This window comes from Engystomops pustulosus, chromosome 9, assembly GCF_040894005.1.
Source record: "Engystomops pustulosus chromosome 9, aEngPut4.maternal, whole genome shotgun sequence".
Taxonomy (NCBI): Eukaryota; Metazoa; Chordata; class Amphibia; order Anura; family Leptodactylidae; genus Engystomops; species Engystomops pustulosus.
The window spans coordinates 5,029,174-5,043,046 of record NC_092419.1 but is presented as its reverse complement, the minus strand read 5'-3'; the positions used below and the strand labels follow the sequence as shown (position 1 = coordinate 5,043,046).

General features: G+C 48.0%; 62 non-coding genes across 62 annotated transcripts; all 62 read left to right on the top strand.

The window, feature by feature from the left end:
* Window positions 1-192: 192 nt before the first annotated feature.
* TRNAE-CUC (transfer RNA glutamic acid (anticodon CUC)) lies at window positions 193-264 on the top strand. Its single transcript has one exon. It is a non-coding gene; the product is annotated as a tRNA-Glu (tRNA).
* Window positions 265-606: 342 nt separating this feature from the next.
* On the top strand, window positions 607-678 carry TRNAE-CUC (transfer RNA glutamic acid (anticodon CUC)). The gene has a single exon. It is a non-coding gene; the product is annotated as a tRNA-Glu (tRNA).
* Window positions 679-1,019: 341 nt separating this feature from the next.
* TRNAE-CUC (transfer RNA glutamic acid (anticodon CUC)) lies at window positions 1,020-1,091 on the top strand. Its single transcript has one exon. It is a non-coding gene; the product is annotated as a tRNA-Glu (tRNA).
* A 136-nt stretch (window positions 1,092-1,227) lies between these two features.
* Window positions 1,228-1,299, top strand: TRNAE-CUC (transfer RNA glutamic acid (anticodon CUC)). Its single transcript has one exon. It is a non-coding gene; the product is annotated as a tRNA-Glu (tRNA).
* A 136-nt stretch (window positions 1,300-1,435) lies between these two features.
* TRNAE-CUC (transfer RNA glutamic acid (anticodon CUC)) lies at window positions 1,436-1,507 on the top strand. The gene has a single exon. It is a non-coding gene; the product is annotated as a tRNA-Glu (tRNA).
* A 343-nt stretch (window positions 1,508-1,850) lies between these two features.
* On the top strand, window positions 1,851-1,922 carry TRNAE-CUC (transfer RNA glutamic acid (anticodon CUC)). The gene has a single exon. It is a non-coding gene; the product is annotated as a tRNA-Glu (tRNA).
* Window positions 1,923-2,058: 136 nt separating this feature from the next.
* Window positions 2,059-2,130, top strand: TRNAE-CUC (transfer RNA glutamic acid (anticodon CUC)). Its single transcript has one exon. It is a non-coding gene; the product is annotated as a tRNA-Glu (tRNA).
* Window positions 2,131-2,266: 136 nt separating this feature from the next.
* On the top strand, window positions 2,267-2,338 carry TRNAE-CUC (transfer RNA glutamic acid (anticodon CUC)). Its single transcript has one exon. It is a non-coding gene; the product is annotated as a tRNA-Glu (tRNA).
* Window positions 2,339-2,474: 136 nt separating this feature from the next.
* On the top strand, window positions 2,475-2,546 carry TRNAE-CUC (transfer RNA glutamic acid (anticodon CUC)). Its single transcript has one exon. It is a non-coding gene; the product is annotated as a tRNA-Glu (tRNA).
* Window positions 2,547-2,889: 343 nt separating this feature from the next.
* On the top strand, window positions 2,890-2,961 carry TRNAE-CUC (transfer RNA glutamic acid (anticodon CUC)). Its single transcript has one exon. It is a non-coding gene; the product is annotated as a tRNA-Glu (tRNA).
* Window positions 2,962-3,097: 136 nt separating this feature from the next.
* On the top strand, window positions 3,098-3,169 carry TRNAE-CUC (transfer RNA glutamic acid (anticodon CUC)). Its single transcript has one exon. It is a non-coding gene; the product is annotated as a tRNA-Glu (tRNA).
* A 136-nt stretch (window positions 3,170-3,305) lies between these two features.
* On the top strand, window positions 3,306-3,377 carry TRNAE-CUC (transfer RNA glutamic acid (anticodon CUC)). Its single transcript has one exon. It is a non-coding gene; the product is annotated as a tRNA-Glu (tRNA).
* A 136-nt stretch (window positions 3,378-3,513) lies between these two features.
* On the top strand, window positions 3,514-3,585 carry TRNAE-CUC (transfer RNA glutamic acid (anticodon CUC)). Its single transcript has one exon. It is a non-coding gene; the product is annotated as a tRNA-Glu (tRNA).
* Window positions 3,586-3,721: 136 nt separating this feature from the next.
* Window positions 3,722-3,793, top strand: TRNAE-CUC (transfer RNA glutamic acid (anticodon CUC)). The gene has a single exon. It is a non-coding gene; the product is annotated as a tRNA-Glu (tRNA).
* Window positions 3,794-3,929: 136 nt separating this feature from the next.
* Window positions 3,930-4,001, top strand: TRNAE-CUC (transfer RNA glutamic acid (anticodon CUC)). Its single transcript has one exon. It is a non-coding gene; the product is annotated as a tRNA-Glu (tRNA).
* A 136-nt stretch (window positions 4,002-4,137) lies between these two features.
* Window positions 4,138-4,209, top strand: TRNAE-CUC (transfer RNA glutamic acid (anticodon CUC)). Its single transcript has one exon. It is a non-coding gene; the product is annotated as a tRNA-Glu (tRNA).
* A 136-nt stretch (window positions 4,210-4,345) lies between these two features.
* TRNAE-CUC (transfer RNA glutamic acid (anticodon CUC)) lies at window positions 4,346-4,417 on the top strand. The gene has a single exon. It is a non-coding gene; the product is annotated as a tRNA-Glu (tRNA).
* Window positions 4,418-4,553: 136 nt separating this feature from the next.
* Window positions 4,554-4,625, top strand: TRNAE-CUC (transfer RNA glutamic acid (anticodon CUC)). The gene has a single exon. It is a non-coding gene; the product is annotated as a tRNA-Glu (tRNA).
* Window positions 4,626-4,761: 136 nt separating this feature from the next.
* TRNAE-CUC (transfer RNA glutamic acid (anticodon CUC)) lies at window positions 4,762-4,833 on the top strand. Its single transcript has one exon. It is a non-coding gene; the product is annotated as a tRNA-Glu (tRNA).
* Window positions 4,834-4,969: 136 nt separating this feature from the next.
* TRNAE-CUC (transfer RNA glutamic acid (anticodon CUC)) lies at window positions 4,970-5,041 on the top strand. Its single transcript has one exon. It is a non-coding gene; the product is annotated as a tRNA-Glu (tRNA).
* A 136-nt stretch (window positions 5,042-5,177) lies between these two features.
* TRNAE-CUC (transfer RNA glutamic acid (anticodon CUC)) lies at window positions 5,178-5,249 on the top strand. Its single transcript has one exon. It is a non-coding gene; the product is annotated as a tRNA-Glu (tRNA).
* A 136-nt stretch (window positions 5,250-5,385) lies between these two features.
* On the top strand, window positions 5,386-5,457 carry TRNAE-CUC (transfer RNA glutamic acid (anticodon CUC)). Its single transcript has one exon. It is a non-coding gene; the product is annotated as a tRNA-Glu (tRNA).
* A 136-nt stretch (window positions 5,458-5,593) lies between these two features.
* On the top strand, window positions 5,594-5,665 carry TRNAE-CUC (transfer RNA glutamic acid (anticodon CUC)). The gene has a single exon. It is a non-coding gene; the product is annotated as a tRNA-Glu (tRNA).
* A 136-nt stretch (window positions 5,666-5,801) lies between these two features.
* On the top strand, window positions 5,802-5,873 carry TRNAE-CUC (transfer RNA glutamic acid (anticodon CUC)). Its single transcript has one exon. It is a non-coding gene; the product is annotated as a tRNA-Glu (tRNA).
* Window positions 5,874-6,009: 136 nt separating this feature from the next.
* TRNAE-CUC (transfer RNA glutamic acid (anticodon CUC)) lies at window positions 6,010-6,081 on the top strand. The gene has a single exon. It is a non-coding gene; the product is annotated as a tRNA-Glu (tRNA).
* Window positions 6,082-6,217: 136 nt separating this feature from the next.
* On the top strand, window positions 6,218-6,289 carry TRNAE-CUC (transfer RNA glutamic acid (anticodon CUC)). The gene has a single exon. It is a non-coding gene; the product is annotated as a tRNA-Glu (tRNA).
* A 136-nt stretch (window positions 6,290-6,425) lies between these two features.
* TRNAE-CUC (transfer RNA glutamic acid (anticodon CUC)) lies at window positions 6,426-6,497 on the top strand. The gene has a single exon. It is a non-coding gene; the product is annotated as a tRNA-Glu (tRNA).
* Window positions 6,498-6,633: 136 nt separating this feature from the next.
* On the top strand, window positions 6,634-6,705 carry TRNAE-CUC (transfer RNA glutamic acid (anticodon CUC)). The gene has a single exon. It is a non-coding gene; the product is annotated as a tRNA-Glu (tRNA).
* Window positions 6,706-6,841: 136 nt separating this feature from the next.
* TRNAE-CUC (transfer RNA glutamic acid (anticodon CUC)) lies at window positions 6,842-6,913 on the top strand. The gene has a single exon. It is a non-coding gene; the product is annotated as a tRNA-Glu (tRNA).
* Window positions 6,914-7,049: 136 nt separating this feature from the next.
* Window positions 7,050-7,121, top strand: TRNAE-CUC (transfer RNA glutamic acid (anticodon CUC)). The gene has a single exon. It is a non-coding gene; the product is annotated as a tRNA-Glu (tRNA).
* Window positions 7,122-7,257: 136 nt separating this feature from the next.
* Window positions 7,258-7,329, top strand: TRNAE-CUC (transfer RNA glutamic acid (anticodon CUC)). The gene has a single exon. It is a non-coding gene; the product is annotated as a tRNA-Glu (tRNA).
* A 136-nt stretch (window positions 7,330-7,465) lies between these two features.
* Window positions 7,466-7,537, top strand: TRNAE-CUC (transfer RNA glutamic acid (anticodon CUC)). The gene has a single exon. It is a non-coding gene; the product is annotated as a tRNA-Glu (tRNA).
* Window positions 7,538-7,673: 136 nt separating this feature from the next.
* Window positions 7,674-7,745, top strand: TRNAE-CUC (transfer RNA glutamic acid (anticodon CUC)). Its single transcript has one exon. It is a non-coding gene; the product is annotated as a tRNA-Glu (tRNA).
* Window positions 7,746-7,881: 136 nt separating this feature from the next.
* Window positions 7,882-7,953, top strand: TRNAE-CUC (transfer RNA glutamic acid (anticodon CUC)). Its single transcript has one exon. It is a non-coding gene; the product is annotated as a tRNA-Glu (tRNA).
* Window positions 7,954-8,089: 136 nt separating this feature from the next.
* Window positions 8,090-8,161, top strand: TRNAE-CUC (transfer RNA glutamic acid (anticodon CUC)). Its single transcript has one exon. It is a non-coding gene; the product is annotated as a tRNA-Glu (tRNA).
* Window positions 8,162-8,297: 136 nt separating this feature from the next.
* On the top strand, window positions 8,298-8,369 carry TRNAE-CUC (transfer RNA glutamic acid (anticodon CUC)). Its single transcript has one exon. It is a non-coding gene; the product is annotated as a tRNA-Glu (tRNA).
* Window positions 8,370-8,505: 136 nt separating this feature from the next.
* On the top strand, window positions 8,506-8,577 carry TRNAE-CUC (transfer RNA glutamic acid (anticodon CUC)). Its single transcript has one exon. It is a non-coding gene; the product is annotated as a tRNA-Glu (tRNA).
* Window positions 8,578-8,713: 136 nt separating this feature from the next.
* TRNAE-CUC (transfer RNA glutamic acid (anticodon CUC)) lies at window positions 8,714-8,785 on the top strand. The gene has a single exon. It is a non-coding gene; the product is annotated as a tRNA-Glu (tRNA).
* A 136-nt stretch (window positions 8,786-8,921) lies between these two features.
* Window positions 8,922-8,993, top strand: TRNAE-CUC (transfer RNA glutamic acid (anticodon CUC)). Its single transcript has one exon. It is a non-coding gene; the product is annotated as a tRNA-Glu (tRNA).
* A 136-nt stretch (window positions 8,994-9,129) lies between these two features.
* Window positions 9,130-9,201, top strand: TRNAE-CUC (transfer RNA glutamic acid (anticodon CUC)). The gene has a single exon. It is a non-coding gene; the product is annotated as a tRNA-Glu (tRNA).
* A 136-nt stretch (window positions 9,202-9,337) lies between these two features.
* On the top strand, window positions 9,338-9,409 carry TRNAE-CUC (transfer RNA glutamic acid (anticodon CUC)). Its single transcript has one exon. It is a non-coding gene; the product is annotated as a tRNA-Glu (tRNA).
* A 136-nt stretch (window positions 9,410-9,545) lies between these two features.
* TRNAE-CUC (transfer RNA glutamic acid (anticodon CUC)) lies at window positions 9,546-9,617 on the top strand. Its single transcript has one exon. It is a non-coding gene; the product is annotated as a tRNA-Glu (tRNA).
* A 136-nt stretch (window positions 9,618-9,753) lies between these two features.
* TRNAE-CUC (transfer RNA glutamic acid (anticodon CUC)) lies at window positions 9,754-9,825 on the top strand. Its single transcript has one exon. It is a non-coding gene; the product is annotated as a tRNA-Glu (tRNA).
* Window positions 9,826-9,961: 136 nt separating this feature from the next.
* On the top strand, window positions 9,962-10,033 carry TRNAE-CUC (transfer RNA glutamic acid (anticodon CUC)). Its single transcript has one exon. It is a non-coding gene; the product is annotated as a tRNA-Glu (tRNA).
* A 136-nt stretch (window positions 10,034-10,169) lies between these two features.
* On the top strand, window positions 10,170-10,241 carry TRNAE-CUC (transfer RNA glutamic acid (anticodon CUC)). The gene has a single exon. It is a non-coding gene; the product is annotated as a tRNA-Glu (tRNA).
* A 136-nt stretch (window positions 10,242-10,377) lies between these two features.
* On the top strand, window positions 10,378-10,449 carry TRNAE-CUC (transfer RNA glutamic acid (anticodon CUC)). The gene has a single exon. It is a non-coding gene; the product is annotated as a tRNA-Glu (tRNA).
* Window positions 10,450-10,585: 136 nt separating this feature from the next.
* Window positions 10,586-10,657, top strand: TRNAE-CUC (transfer RNA glutamic acid (anticodon CUC)). Its single transcript has one exon. It is a non-coding gene; the product is annotated as a tRNA-Glu (tRNA).
* A 136-nt stretch (window positions 10,658-10,793) lies between these two features.
* On the top strand, window positions 10,794-10,865 carry TRNAE-CUC (transfer RNA glutamic acid (anticodon CUC)). Its single transcript has one exon. It is a non-coding gene; the product is annotated as a tRNA-Glu (tRNA).
* A 136-nt stretch (window positions 10,866-11,001) lies between these two features.
* On the top strand, window positions 11,002-11,073 carry TRNAE-CUC (transfer RNA glutamic acid (anticodon CUC)). Its single transcript has one exon. It is a non-coding gene; the product is annotated as a tRNA-Glu (tRNA).
* A 136-nt stretch (window positions 11,074-11,209) lies between these two features.
* TRNAE-CUC (transfer RNA glutamic acid (anticodon CUC)) lies at window positions 11,210-11,281 on the top strand. Its single transcript has one exon. It is a non-coding gene; the product is annotated as a tRNA-Glu (tRNA).
* A 136-nt stretch (window positions 11,282-11,417) lies between these two features.
* Window positions 11,418-11,489, top strand: TRNAE-CUC (transfer RNA glutamic acid (anticodon CUC)). Its single transcript has one exon. It is a non-coding gene; the product is annotated as a tRNA-Glu (tRNA).
* A 136-nt stretch (window positions 11,490-11,625) lies between these two features.
* Window positions 11,626-11,697, top strand: TRNAE-CUC (transfer RNA glutamic acid (anticodon CUC)). Its single transcript has one exon. It is a non-coding gene; the product is annotated as a tRNA-Glu (tRNA).
* Window positions 11,698-11,833: 136 nt separating this feature from the next.
* On the top strand, window positions 11,834-11,905 carry TRNAE-CUC (transfer RNA glutamic acid (anticodon CUC)). Its single transcript has one exon. It is a non-coding gene; the product is annotated as a tRNA-Glu (tRNA).
* Window positions 11,906-12,041: 136 nt separating this feature from the next.
* Window positions 12,042-12,113, top strand: TRNAE-CUC (transfer RNA glutamic acid (anticodon CUC)). The gene has a single exon. It is a non-coding gene; the product is annotated as a tRNA-Glu (tRNA).
* A 136-nt stretch (window positions 12,114-12,249) lies between these two features.
* TRNAE-CUC (transfer RNA glutamic acid (anticodon CUC)) lies at window positions 12,250-12,321 on the top strand. Its single transcript has one exon. It is a non-coding gene; the product is annotated as a tRNA-Glu (tRNA).
* A 136-nt stretch (window positions 12,322-12,457) lies between these two features.
* On the top strand, window positions 12,458-12,529 carry TRNAE-CUC (transfer RNA glutamic acid (anticodon CUC)). Its single transcript has one exon. It is a non-coding gene; the product is annotated as a tRNA-Glu (tRNA).
* Window positions 12,530-12,665: 136 nt separating this feature from the next.
* On the top strand, window positions 12,666-12,737 carry TRNAE-CUC (transfer RNA glutamic acid (anticodon CUC)). Its single transcript has one exon. It is a non-coding gene; the product is annotated as a tRNA-Glu (tRNA).
* Window positions 12,738-12,873: 136 nt separating this feature from the next.
* Window positions 12,874-12,945, top strand: TRNAE-CUC (transfer RNA glutamic acid (anticodon CUC)). The gene has a single exon. It is a non-coding gene; the product is annotated as a tRNA-Glu (tRNA).
* A 136-nt stretch (window positions 12,946-13,081) lies between these two features.
* TRNAE-CUC (transfer RNA glutamic acid (anticodon CUC)) lies at window positions 13,082-13,153 on the top strand. Its single transcript has one exon. It is a non-coding gene; the product is annotated as a tRNA-Glu (tRNA).
* Window positions 13,154-13,289: 136 nt separating this feature from the next.
* Window positions 13,290-13,361, top strand: TRNAE-CUC (transfer RNA glutamic acid (anticodon CUC)). Its single transcript has one exon. It is a non-coding gene; the product is annotated as a tRNA-Glu (tRNA).
* A 136-nt stretch (window positions 13,362-13,497) lies between these two features.
* On the top strand, window positions 13,498-13,569 carry TRNAE-CUC (transfer RNA glutamic acid (anticodon CUC)). The gene has a single exon. It is a non-coding gene; the product is annotated as a tRNA-Glu (tRNA).
* A 135-nt stretch (window positions 13,570-13,704) lies between these two features.
* Window positions 13,705-13,776, top strand: TRNAE-CUC (transfer RNA glutamic acid (anticodon CUC)). The gene has a single exon. It is a non-coding gene; the product is annotated as a tRNA-Glu (tRNA).
* The last annotated feature ends 97 nt before the right edge of the window (window positions 13,777-13,873 follow it).

The following is a 13,873-nucleotide window of genomic DNA, read 5'->3' as shown; positions in this document are numbered from 1 at the left end:
GGCTAGGATTCGGCGCTCTCACCGCCGCGGCCCGGGTTCGATTCCCGGTCAGGGAAAATGGCACATTTTTTTCTTGCTGGTTTCCAGTCCTCTCCTGTTAAAATGACCTGTTTGTTAGCATGATGTGTTCTTAGGTACTGCATATCAAGATAATTTATCAGCTGTACCTCTTCAAAGTAATAAGGCGTCCTCTCCCTGGTGGTCTAGTGGCTAGGATTCGGCGCTCTCACCGCCGCGGCCCGGGTTCGATTCCCGGTCAGGGAAAATGGCACATTTTTTTCTTGCTGGTTTCCAGTCCTCTCCTGTTAAAATTACCTGTTTGTTAGCATGATGTGTTCTTAGTACTGCATATCAAGATAATTTATCAGCTGTACCTCTTCAAAGTAATAAGGCGTCCTCTCCTGGTGGTCTAGTGGCTAGGATTCGGCGCTCTCACCGCCGCGGCCCGGGTTCGATTCCCGGTCAGGGAAAATGGCACATTTTTTTCTTGCTGGTTTCCAGTCCTCTCCTGTTAAAATGACCTGTTTGTTAGCATGATGTGTTCTTAGGTACTGCATATCAAGATAATTTATCAGCTGTACCTCTTCAAAGTAATAAGGCGTCCTCTCCCTGGTGGTCTAGTGGCTAGGATTCGGCGCTCTCACCGCCGCGGCCCGGGTTCGATTCCCGGTCAGGGAAAATGCACATTTTTTTCTTGCTGGTTTCCAGTCCTCTCCTGTTAAAATGACCTGTTTGTTAGCATGATGTGTTCTTAGGTACTGCATATCAAGATAATTTATCAGCTGTACCTCTTCAAAGTAATAAGGCGTCCTCTCCCTGGTGGCTAGTGGCTAGGATTCGGCGCTCTCACCGCCGCGGCCCGGTTCGATTCCCGGTCAGGGAAAATGGCACATTTTTTTCTTGCTGGTTTCCAGTCCTCTCCTGTTAAAATGACCTGTTTGTTAGCATGATGTGTTCTTAGGTACTGCATATCAAGATAATTTATCAGCTGTACCTCTTCAAAGTAATAAGGCGTCCTCTCCCTGGTGGTCTAGTGGCTAGGATTCGGCGCTCTCACCGCCGCGGCCCGGGTTCGATTCCCGGTCAGGGAAAATGGCACATTTTTTTCTTGCTGGTTTCCAGTCCTCTCCTGTTAAAATGACCTGTTTGTTAGCATGATGTGTTCTTAGGTACTGCATATCAAGATAATTTATCAGCTGTACCTCTTCAAAGTAATAAGGCGTCCTCTCCCTGGTGGTCTAGTGGCTAGGATTCGGCGCTCTCACCGCCGCGGCCCGGGTTCGATTCCCGGTCAGGGAAAATGGCACATTTTTTTCTTGCTGGTTTCCAGTCCTCTCCTGTTAAAATGACCTGTTTGTTAGCATGATGTGTTCTTAGGTACTGCATATCAAGATAATTTATCAGCTGTACCTCTTCAAAGTAATAAGGCGTCCTCTCCCTGGTGGTCTAGTGGCTAGGATTCGGCGCTCTCACCGCCGCGGCCCGGGTTCGATTCCCGGTCAGGGAAAATGGCACATTTTTTTCTTGCTGGTTTCCAGTCCTCTCCTGTTAAAATGACCTGTTTGTTAGCATGATGTGTTCTTAGGTACTGCATATCAAGATAATTTATCAGCTGTACCTCTTCAAAGTAATAAGGCGTCCTCTCCCTGGTGGTCTAGTGGCTAGGATTCGGCGCTCTCACCGCCGCGGCCCGGGTTCGATTCCGGTCAGGGAAAATGGCACATTTTTTTCTTGCTGGTTTCCAGTCCTCTCCTGTTAAAATGACCTGTTTGTTAGCATGATGTGTTCTTAGGTACTGCATATCAAGATAATTTATCAGCTGTACCTCTTCAAAGTAATAAGGCGTCCTCTCCCTGGTGGTCTAGTGGCTAGGATTCGGCGCTCTCACCGCCGCGGCCCGGGTTCGATTCCCGGTCAGGGAAAATGGCACATTTTTTTCTTGCTGGTTTCCAGTCCTCTCCTGTTAAAATGACCTGTTTGTTAGCATGATGTGTTCTTAGGTACTGCATATCAAGATAATTTATCAGCTGTACCTCTTCAAAGTAATAAGGCGTCCTCTCCCTGGTGGTCTAGTGGCTAGGATTCGGCGCTCTCACCGCCGCGGCCCGGGTTCGATTCCCGGTCAGGGAAAATGGCACATTTTTTTCTTGCTGGTTTCCAGTCCTCTCCTGTTAAAATGACCTGTTTGTTAGCATGATGTGTTCTTAGGTACTGCATATCAAGATAATTTATCAGCTGTACCTCTTCAAAGTAATAAGGCGTCCTCTCCCTGGTGGTCTAGTGGCTAGGATTCGGCGCTCTCACCGCCGCGGCCCGGGTTCGATTCCCGGTCAGGGAAAATGGCACATTTTTTTCTTGCTGGTTTCCAGTCCTCTCCTGTTAAAATGACCTGTTTGTTAGCATGATGTGTTCTTAGGTACTGCATATCAAGATAATTTATCAGCTGTACCTCTTCAAAGTAATAAGGCGTCCTCTCCCTGGTGGTCTAGTGGCTAGGATTCGGCGCTCTCACCGCCGCGGCCCGGGTTCGATTCCCGGTCAGGGAAAATGGCACATTTTTTTCTTGCTGGTTTCCAGTCCTCTCCTGTTAAAATGACCTGTTTGTTAGCATGATGTGTTCTTAGGTACTGCATATCAAGATAATTTATCAGCTGTACCTCTTCAAAGTAATAAGGCGTCCTCTCCCTGGTGGTCTAGTGGCTAGGATTCGGCGCTCTCACCGCCGCGGCCCGGGTTCGATTCCCGGTCAGGAAAATGGCACATTTTTTTCTTGCTGGTTTCCAGTCCTCTCCTGTTAAAATGACCTGTTTGTTAGCATGATGTGTTCTTAGGTACTGCATATCAAGATAATTTATCAGCTGTACCTCTTCAAAGTAATAAGGCGTCCTCTCCCTGGTGGTCTAGTGGCTAGGATTCGGCGCTCTCACCGCCGCGGCCCGGGTTCGATTCCCGGTCAGGGAAAATGGCACATTTTTTTCTTGCTGGTTTCCAGTCCTCTCCTGTTAAAATGACCTGTTTGTTAGCATGATGTGTTCTTAGGTACTGCATATCAAGATAATTTATCAGCTGTACCTCTTCAAAGTAATAAGGCGTCCTCTCCCTGGTGGTCTAGTGGCTAGGATTCGGCGCTCTCACCGCCGCGGCCCGGGTTCGATTCCCGGTCAGGGAAAATGGCACATTTTTTTCTTGCTGGTTTCCAGTCCTCTCCTGTTAAAATGACCTGTTTGTTAGCATGATGTGTTCTTAGGTACTGCATATCAAGATAATTTATCAGCTGTACCTCTTCAAAGTAATAAGGCGTCCTCTCCCTGGTGGTCTAGTGGCTAGGATTCGGCGCTCTCACCGCCGCGGCCCGGGTTCGATTCCCGGTCAGGGAAAATGGCACATTTTTTTCTTGCTGGTTTCCAGTCCTCTCCTGTTAAAATGACCTGTTTGTTAGCATGATGTGTTCTTAGGTACTGCATATCAAGATAATTTATCAGCTGTACCTCTTCAAAGTAATAAGGCGTCCTCTCCCTGGTGGTCTAGTGGCTAGGATTCGGCGCTCTCACCGCCGCGGCCCGGGTTCGATTCCCGGTCAGGGAAAATGGCACATTTTTTTCTTGCTGGTTTCCAGTCCTCTCCTGTTAAAATGACCTGTTTGTTAGCATGATGTGTTCTTAGGTACTGCATATCAAGATAATTTATCAGCTGTACCTCTTCAAAGTAATAAGGCGTCCTCTCCCTGGTGGTCTAGTGGCTAGGATTCGGCGCTCTCACCGCCGCGGCCCGGGTTCGATTCCCGGTCAGGGAAAATGGCACATTTTTTTCTTGCTGGTTTCCAGTCCTCTCCTGTTAAAATGACCTGTTTGTTAGCATGATGTGTTCTTAGGTACTGCATATCAAGATAATTTATCAGCTGTACCTCTTCAAAGTAATAAGGCGTCCTCTCCCTGGTGGTCTAGTGGCTAGGATTCGGCGCTCTCACCGCCGCGGCCCGGGTTCGATTCCCGGTCAGGGAAAATGGCACATTTTTTTCTTGCTGGTTTCCAGTCCTCTCCTGTTAAAATGACCTGTTTGTTAGCATGATGTGTTCTTAGGTACTGCATATCAAGATAATTTATCAGCTGTACCTCTTCAAAGTAATAAGGCGTCCTCTCCCTGGTGGTCTAGTGGCTAGGATTCGGCGCTCTCACCGCCGCGGCCCGGGTTCGATTCCCGGTCAGGGAAAATGGCACATTTTTTTCTTGCTGGTTTCCAGTCCTCTCCTGTTAAAATGACCTGTTTGTTAGCATGATGTGTTCTTAGGTACTGCATATCAAGATAATTTATCAGCTGTACCTCTTCAAAGTAATAAGGCGTCCTCTCCCTGGTGGTCTAGTGGCTAGGATTCGGCGCTCTCACCGCCGCGGCCCGGGTTCGATTCCCGGTCAGGGAAAATGGCACATTTTTTTCTTGCTGGTTTCCAGTCCTCTCCTGTTAAAATGACCTGTTTGTTAGCATGATGTGTTCTTAGGTACTGCATATCAAGATAATTTATCAGCTGTACCTCTTCAAAGTAATAAGGCGTCCTCTCCCTGGTGGTCTAGTGGCTAGGATTCGGCGCTCTCACCGCCGCGGCCCGGGTTCGATTCCCGGTCAGGGAAAATGGCACATTTTTTTCTTGCTGGTTTCCAGTCCTCTCCTGTTAAAATGACCTGTTTGTTAGCATGATGTGTTCTTAGGTACTGCATATCAAGATAATTTATCAGCTGTACCTCTTCAAAGTAATAAGGCGTCCTCTCCCTGGTGGTCTAGTGGCTAGGATTCGGCGCTCTCACCGCCGCGGCCCGGGTTCGATTCCCGGTCAGGGAAAATGGCACATTTTTTTCTTGCTGGTTTCCAGTCCTCTCCTGTTAAAATGACCTGTTTGTTAGCATGATGTGTTCTTAGGTACTGCATATCAAGATAATTTATCAGCTGTACCTCTTCAAAGTAATAAGGCGTCCTCTCCCTGGTGGTCTAGTGGCTAGGATTCGGCGCTCTCACCGCCGCGGCCCGGGTTCGATTCCCGGTCAGGGAAAATGGCACATTTTTTTCTTGCTGGTTTCCAGTCCTCTCCTGTTAAAATGACCTGTTTGTTAGCATGATGTGTTCTTAGGTACTGCATATCAAGATAATTTATCAGCTGTACCTCTTCAAAGTAATAAGGCGTCCTCTCCCTGGTGGTCTAGTGGCTAGGATTCGGCGCTCTCACCGCCGCGGCCCGGGTTCGATTCCCGGTCAGGGAAAATGGCACATTTTTTTCTTGCTGGTTTCCAGTCCTCTCCTGTTAAAATGACCTGTTTGTTAGCATGATGTGTTCTTAGGTACTGCATATCAAGATAATTTATCAGCTGTACCTCTTCAAAGTAATAAGGCGTCCTCTCCCTGGTGGTCTAGTGGCTAGGATTCGGCGCTCTCACCGCCGCGGCCCGGGTTCGATTCCCGGTCAGGGAAAATGGCACATTTTTTTCTTGCTGGTTTCCAGTCCTCTCCTGTTAAAATTACCTGTTTGTTAGCATGATGTGTTCTTAGGTACTGCATATCAAGATAATTTATCAGCTGTACCTCTTCAAAGAAATAAGGCGTCCTCTCCCTGGTGGTCTAGTGGCTAGGATTCGGCGCTCTCACCGCCGCGGCCCGGGTTCGATTCCCGGTCAGGGAAAATGGCACATTTTTTTCTTGCTGGTTTCCAGTCCTCTCCTGTTAAAATGACCTGTTTGTTAGCATGATGTGTTCTTAGGTACTGCATATCAAGATAATTTATCAGCTGTACCTCTTCAAAGTAATAAGGCATCCTCTCCCTGGTGGTCTAGTGGCTAGGATTCGGCGCTCTCACCGCCGCGGCCCGGGTTCGATTCCCGGTCAGGGAAAATGGCACATTTTTTTCTTGCTGGTTTCCAGTCCTCTCCTGTTAAAATGACCTGTTTGTTAGCATGATGTGTTCTTAGGTACTGCATATCAAGATAATTTATCAGCTGTACCTCTTCAAAGTAATAAGGCGTCCTCTCCCTGGTGGTCTAGTGGCTAGGATTCGGCGCTCTCACCGCCGCGGCCCGGGTTCGATTCCCGGTCAGGGAAAATGGCACATTTTTTTCTTGCTGGTTTCCAGTCCTCTCCTGTTAAAATGACCTGTTTGTTAGCATGATGTGTTCTTAGGTACTGCATATCAAGATAATTTATCAGCTGTACCTCTTCAAAGTAATAAGGCGTCCTCTCCCTGGTGGTCTAGTGGCTAGGATTCGGCGCTCTCACCGCCGCGGCCCGGGTTCGATTCCCGGTCAGGGAAAATGGCACATTTTTTTCTTGCTGGTTTCCAGTCCTCTCCTGTTAAAATGACCTGTTTGTTAGCATGATGTGTTCTTAGGTACTGCATATCAAGATAATTTATCAGCTGTACCTCTTCAAAGTAATAAGGCGTCCTCTCCCTGGTGGTCTAGTGGCTAGGATTCGGCGCTCTCACCGCCGCGGCCCGGGTTCGATTCCCGGTCAGGGAAAATGGCACATTTTTTTCTTGCTGGTTTCCAGTCCTCTCCTGTTAAAATTACCTGTTTGTTAGCATGATGTGTTCTTAGGTACTGCATATCAAGATAATTTATCAGCTGTACCTCTTCAAAGTAATAAGGCGTCCTCTCCCTGGTGGTCTAGTGGCTAGGATTCGGCGCTCTCACCGCCGCGGCCCGGGTTCGATTCCCGGTCAGGGAAAATGGCACATTTTTTTCTTGCTGGTTTCCAGTCCTCTCCTGTTAAAATGACCTGTTTGTTAGCATGATGTGTTCTTAGGTACTGCATATCAAGATAATTTATCAGCTGTACCTCTTCAAAGTAATAAGGCGTCCTCTCCCTGGTGGTCTAGTGGCTAGGATTCGGCGCTCTCACCGCCGCGGCCCGGGTTCGATTCCCGGTCAGGGAAAATGGCACATTTTTTTCTTGCTGGTTTCCAGTCCTCTCCTGTTAAAATGACCTGTTTGTTAGCATGATGTGTTCTTAGGTACTGCATATCAAGATAATTTATCAGCTGTACCTCTTCAAAGTAATAAGGCGTCCTCTCCCTGGTGGTCTAGTGGCTAGGATTCGGCGCTCTCACCGCCGCGGCCCGGGTTCGATTCCCGGTCAGGGAAAATGGCACATTTTTTTCTTGCTGGTTTCCAGTCCTCTCCTGTTAAAATGACCTGTTTGTTAGCATGATGTGTTCTTAGGTACTGCATATCAAGATAATTTATCAGCTGTACCTCTTCAAAGTAATAAGGCGTCCTCTCCCTGGTGGTCTAGTGGCTAGGATTCGGCGCTCTCACCGCCGCGGCCCGGGTTCGATTCCCGGTCAGGGAAAATGGCACATTTTTTTCTTGCTGGTTTCCAGTCCTCTCCTGTTAAAATGACCTGTTTGTTAGCATGATGTGTTCTTAGGTACTGCATATCAAGATAATTTATCAGCTGTACCTCTTCAAAGTAATAAGGCGTCCTCTCCCTGGTGGTCTAGTGGCTAGGATTCGGCGCTCTCACCGCCGCGGCCCGGGTTCGATTCCCGGTCAGGGAAAATGGCACATTTTTTTCTTGCTGGTTTCCAGTCCTCTCCTGTTAAAATGACCTGTTTGTTAGCATGATGTGTTCTTAGGTACTGCATATCAAGATAATTTATCAGCTGTACCTCTTCAAAGTAATAAGGCGTCCTCTCCCTGGTGGTCTAGTGGCTAGGATTCGGCGCTCTCACCGCCGCGGCCCGGGTTCGATTCCCGGTCAGGGAAAATGGCACATTTTTTTCTTGCTGGTTTCCAGTCCTCTCCTGTTAAAATTACCTGTTTGTTAGCATGATGTGTTCTTAGGTACTGCATATCAAGATAATTTATCAGCTGTACCTCTTCAAAGTAATAAGGCGTCCTCTCCCTGGTGGTCTAGTGGCTAGGATTCGGCGCTCTCACCGCCGCGGCCCGGGTTCGATTCCCGGTCAGGGAAAATGGCACATTTTTTTCTTGCTGGTTTCCAGTCCTCTCCTGTTAAAATGACCTGTTTGTTAGCATGATGTGTTCTTAGGTACTGCATATCAAGATAATTTATCAGCTGTACCTCTTCAAAGTAATAAGGCGTCCTCTCCCTGGTGGTCTAGTGGCTAGGATTCGGCGCTCTCACCGCCGCGGCCCGGGTTCGATTCCCGGTCAGGGAAAATGGCACATTTTTTTCTTGCTGGTTTCCAGTCCTCTCCTGTTAAAATTACCTGTTTGTTAGCATGATGTGTTCTTAGGTACTGCATATCAAGATAATTTATCAGCTGTACCTCTTCAAAGTAATAAGGCGTCCTCTCCCTGGTGGTCTAGTGGCTAGGATTCGGCGCTCTCACCGCCGCGGCCCGGGTTCGATTCCCGGTCAGGGAAAATGGCACATTTTTTTCTTGCTGGTTTCCAGTCCTCTCCTGTTAAAATGACCTGTTTGTTAGCATGATGTGTTCTTAGGTACTGCATATCAAGATAATTTATCAGCTGTACCTCTTCAAAGTAATAAGGCGTCCTCTCCCTGGTGGTCTAGTGGCTAGGATTCGGCGCTCTCACCGCCGCGGCCCGGGTTCGATTCCCGGTCAGGGAAAATGGCACATTTTTTTCTTGCTGGTTTCCAGTCCTCTCCTGTTAAAATGACCTGTTTGTTAGCATGATGTGTTCTTAGGTACTGCATATCAAGATAATTTATCAGCTGTACCTCTTCAAAGTAATAAGGCGTCCTCTCCCTGGTGGTCTAGTGGCTAGGATTCGGCGCTCTCACCGCCGCGGCCCGGGTTCGATTCCCGGTCAGGGAAAATGGCACATTTTTTTCTTGCTGGTTTCCAGTCCTCTCCTGTTAAAATGACCTGTTTGTTAGCATGATGTGTTCTTAGGTACTGCATATCAAGATAATTTATCAGCTGTACCTCTTCAAAGTAATAAGGCGTCCTCTCCCTGGTGGTCTAGTGGCTAGGATTCGGCGCTCTCACCGCCGCGGCCCGGGTTCGATTCCCGGTCAGGGAAAATGGCACATTTTTTTCTTGCTGGTTTCCAGTCCTCTCCTGTTAAAATGACCTGTTTGTTAGCATGATGTGTTCTTAGGTACTGCATATCAAGATAATTTATCAGCTGTACCTCTTCAAAGTAATAAGGCGTCCTCTCCCTGGTGGTCTAGTGGCTAGGATTCGGCGCTCTCACCGCCGCGGCCCGGGTTCGATTCCCGGTCAGGGAAAATGGCACATTTTTTTCTTGCTGGTTTCCAGTCCTCTCCTGTTAAAATTACCTGTTTGTTAGCATGATGTGTTCTTAGGTACTGCATATCAAGATAATTTATCAGCTGTACCTCTTCAAAGAAATAAGGCGTCCTCTCCCTGGTGGTCTAGTGGCTAGGATTCGGCGCTCTCACCGCCGCGGCCCGGGTTCGATTCCCGGTCAGGGAAAATGGCACATTTTTTTCTTGCTGGTTTCCAGTCCTCTCCTGTTAAAATGACCTGTTTGTTAGCATGATGTGTTCTTAGGTACTGCATATCAAGATAATTTATCAGCTGTACCTCTTCAAAGTAATAAGGCATCCTCTCCCTGGTGGTCTAGTGGCTAGGATTCGGCGCTCTCACCGCCGCGGCCCGGGTTCGATTCCCGGTCAGGGAAAATGGCACATTTTTTTCTTGCTGGTTTCCAGTCCTCTCCTGTTAAAATGACCTGTTTGTTAGCATGATGTGTTCTTAGGTACTGCATATCAAGATAATTTATCAGCTGTACCTCTTCAAAGTAATAAGGCATCCTCTCCCTGGTGGTCTAGTGGCTAGGATTCGGCGCTCTCACCGCCGCGGCCCGGGTTCGATTCCCGGTCAGGGAAAATGGCACATTTTTTTCTTGCTGGTTTCCAGTCCTCTCCTGTTAAAATGACCTGTTTGTTAGCATGATGTGTTCTTAGGTACTGCATATCAAGATAATTTATCAGCTGTACCTCTTCAAAGTAATAAGGCGTCCTCTCCCTGGTGGTCTAGTGGCTAGGATTCGGCGCTCTCACCGCCGCGGCCCGGGTTCGATTCCCGGTCAGGGAAAATGGCACATTTTTTTCTTGCTGGTTTCCAGTCCTCTCCTGTTAAAATGACCTGTTTGTTAGCATGATGTGTTCTTAGGTACTGCATATCAAGATAATTTATCAGCTGTACCTCTTCAAAGTAATAAGGCGTCCTCTCCCTGGTGGTCTAGTGGCTAGGATTCGGCGCTCTCACCGCCGCGGCCCGGGTTCGATTCCCGGTCAGGGAAAATGGCACATTTTTTTCTTGCTGGTTTCCAGTCCTCTCCTGTTAAAATGACCTGTTTGTTAGCATGATGTGTTCTTAGGTACTGCATATCAAGATAATTTATCAGCTGTACCTCTTCAAAGTAATAAGGCGTCCTCTCCCTGGTGGTCTAGTGGCTAGGATTCGGCGCTCTCACCGCCGCGGCCCGGGTTCGATTCCCGGTCAGGGAAAATGGCACATTTTTTTCTTGCTGGTTTCCAGTCCTCTCCTGTTAAAATGACCTGTTTGTTAGCATGATGTGTTCTTAGGTACTGCATATCAAGATAATTTATCAGCTGTACCTCTTCAAAGTAATAAGGCGTCCTCTCCCTGGTGGTCTAGTGGCTAGGATTCGGCGCTCTCACCGCCGCGGCCCGGGTTCGATTCCCGGTCAGGGAAAATGGCACATTTTTTTCTTGCTGGTTTCCAGTCCTCTCCTGTTAAAATGACCTGTTTGTTAGCATGATGTGTTCTTAGGTACTGCATATCAAGATAATTTATCAGCTGTACCTCTTCAAAGTAATAAGGCGTCCTCTCCCTGGTGGTCTAGTGGCTAGGATTCGGCGCTCTCACCGCCGCGGCCCGGGTTCGATTCCCGGTCAGGGAAAATGGCACATTTTTTTCTTGCTGGTTTCCAGTCCTCTCCTGTTAAAATGACCTGTTTGTTAGCATGATGTGTTCTTAGGTACTGCATATCAAGATAATTTATCAGCTGTACCTCTTCAAAGTAATAAGGCGTCCTCTCCCTGGTGGTCTAGTGGCTAGGATTCGGCGCTCTCACCGCCGCGGCCCGGGTTCGATTCCCGGTCAGGGAAAATGGCACATTTTTTTCTTGCTGGTTTCCAGTCCTCTCCTGTTAAAATGACCTGTTTGTTAGCATGATGTGTTCTTAGGTACTGCATATCAAGATAATTTATCAGCTGTACCTCTTCAAAGTAATAAGGCGTCCTCTCCCTGGTGGTCTAGTGGCTAGGATTCGGCGCTCTCACCGCCGCGGCCCGGGTTCGATTCCCGGTCAGGGAAAATGGCACATTTTTTTCTTGCTGGTTTCCAGTCCTCTCCTGTTAAAATGACCTGTTTGTTAGCATGATGTGTTCTTAGGTACTGCATATCAAGATAATTTATCAGCTGTACCTCTTCAAAGTAATAAGGCGTCCTCTCCCTGGTGGTCTAGTGGCTAGGATTCGGCGCTCTCACCGCCGCGGCCCGGGTTCGATTCCCGGTCAGGGAAAATGGCACATTTTTTTCTTGCTGGTTTCCAGTCCTCTCCTGTTAAAATGACCTGTTTGTTAGCATGATGTGTTCTTAGGTACTGCATATCAAGATAATTTATCAGCTGTACCTCTTCAAAGTAATAAGGCGTCCTCTCCCTGGTGGTCTAGTGGCTAGGATTCGGCGCTCTCACCGCCGCGGCCCGGGTTCGATTCCCGGTCAGGGAAAATGGCACATTTTTTTCTTGCTGGTTTCCAGTCCTCTCCTGTTAAAATGACCTGTTTGTTAGCATGATGTGTTCTTAGGTACTGCATATCAAGATAATTTATCAGCTGTACCTCTTCAAAGTAATAAGGCGTCCTCTCCCTGGTGGTCTAGTGGCTAGGATTCGGCGCTCTCACCGCCGCGGCCCGGGTTCGATTCCCGGTCAGGGAAAATGGCACATTTTTTTCTTGCTGGTTTCCAGTCCTCTCCTGTTAAAATGACCTGTTTGTTAGCATGATGTGTTCTTAGGTACTGCATATCAAGATAATTTATCAGCTGTACCTCTTCAAAGTAATAAGGCGTCCTCTCCCTGGTGGTCTAGTGGCTAGGATTCGGCGCTCTCACCGCCGCGGCCCGGGTTCGATTCCCGGTCAGGGAAAATGGCACATTTTTTTCTTGCTGGTTTCCAGTCCTCTCCTGTTAAAATGACCTGTTTGTTAGCATGATGTGTTCTTAGGTACTGCATATCAAGATAATTTATCAGCTGTACCTCTTCAAAGTAATAAGGCGTCCTCTCCCTGGTGGTCTAGTGGCTAGGATTCGGCGCTCTCACCGCCGCGGCCCGGGTTCGATTCCCGGTCAGGGAAAATGGCACATTTTTTTCTTGCTGGTTTCCAGTCCTCTCCTGTTAAAATGACCTGTTTGTTAGCATGATGTGTTCTTAGGTACTGCATATCAAGATAATTTATCAGCTGTACCTCTTCAAAGTAATAAGGCGTCCTCTCCCTGGTGGTCTAGTGGCTAGGATTCGGCGCTCTCACCGCCGCGGCCCGGGTTCGATTCCCGGTCAGGGAAAATGGCACATTTTTTTCTTGCTGGTTTCCAGTCCTCTCCTGTTAAAATTACCTGTTTGTTAGCATGATGTGTTCTTAGGTACTGCATATCAAGATAATTTATCAGCTGTACCTCTTCAAAGTAATAAGGCGTCCTCTCCCTGGTGGTCTAGTGGCTAGGATTCGGCGCTCTCACCGCCGCGGCCCGGGTTCGATTCCCGGTCAGGGAAAATGGCACATTTTTTTCTTGCTGGTTTCCAGTCCTCTCCTGTTAAAATGACCTGTTTGTTAGCATGATGTGTTCTTAGGTACTGCATATCAAGATAATTTATCAGCTGTACCTCTTCAAAGTAATAAGGCGTCCTCTCCCTGGTGGTCTAGTGGCTAGGATTCGGCGCTCTCACCGCCGCGGCCCGGGTTCGATTCCCGGTCAGGGAAAATGGCACATTTTTTTCTTGCTGGTTTCCAGTCCTCTCCTGTTAAAATGACCTGTTTGTTAGCATGATGTGTTCTTAGGTACTGCATATCAAGATAATTTATCAGCTGTACCTCTTCAAAGTAATAAGGCGTCCTCTCCCTGGTGGTCTAGTGGCTAGGATTCGGCGCTCTCACCGCCGCGGCCCGGGTTCGATTCCCGGTCAGGGAAAATGGCACATTTTTTTCTTGCTGGTTTCCAGTCCTCTCCTGTTAAAATGACCTGTTTGTTAGCATGATGTGTTCTTAGGTACTGCATATCAAGATAATTTATCAGCTGTACCTCTTCAAAGTAATAAGGCGTCCTCTCCCTGGTGGTCTAGTGGCTAGGATTCGGCGCTCTCACCGCCGCGGCCCGGGTTCGATTCCCGGTCAGGGAAAATGGCACATTTTTTTCTTGCTGGTTTCCAGTCCTCTCCTGTTAAAATGACCTGTTTGTTAGCATGATGTGTTCTTAGGTACTGCATATCAAGATAATTTATCAGCTGTACCTCTTCAAAGTAATAAGGCGTCCTCTCCCTGGTGGTCTAGTGGCTAGGATTCGGCGCTCTCACCGCCGCGGCCCGGGTTCGATTCCCGGTCAGGGAAAATGGCACATTTTTTTCTTGCTGGTTTCCAGTCCTCTCCTGTTAAAATGACCGTTTGTTAGCATGATGTGTTCTTAGGTACTGCATATCAAGATAATTTATCAGCTGTACCTCTTCAAAGTAATAAGGCGTCCTCTCCCTGGTGGTCTAGTGGCTAGGATTCGGCGCTCTCACCGCCGCGGCCCGGGTTCGATTCCCGGTCAGGGAAAATGGCACATTTTTTTTCTTGCTGGTTTCCAGTCCTCTCCTGTTAAAATGACCTGTTTGTTAGCATGATGTGTTCTTAGGTACTGCATATCAAGATA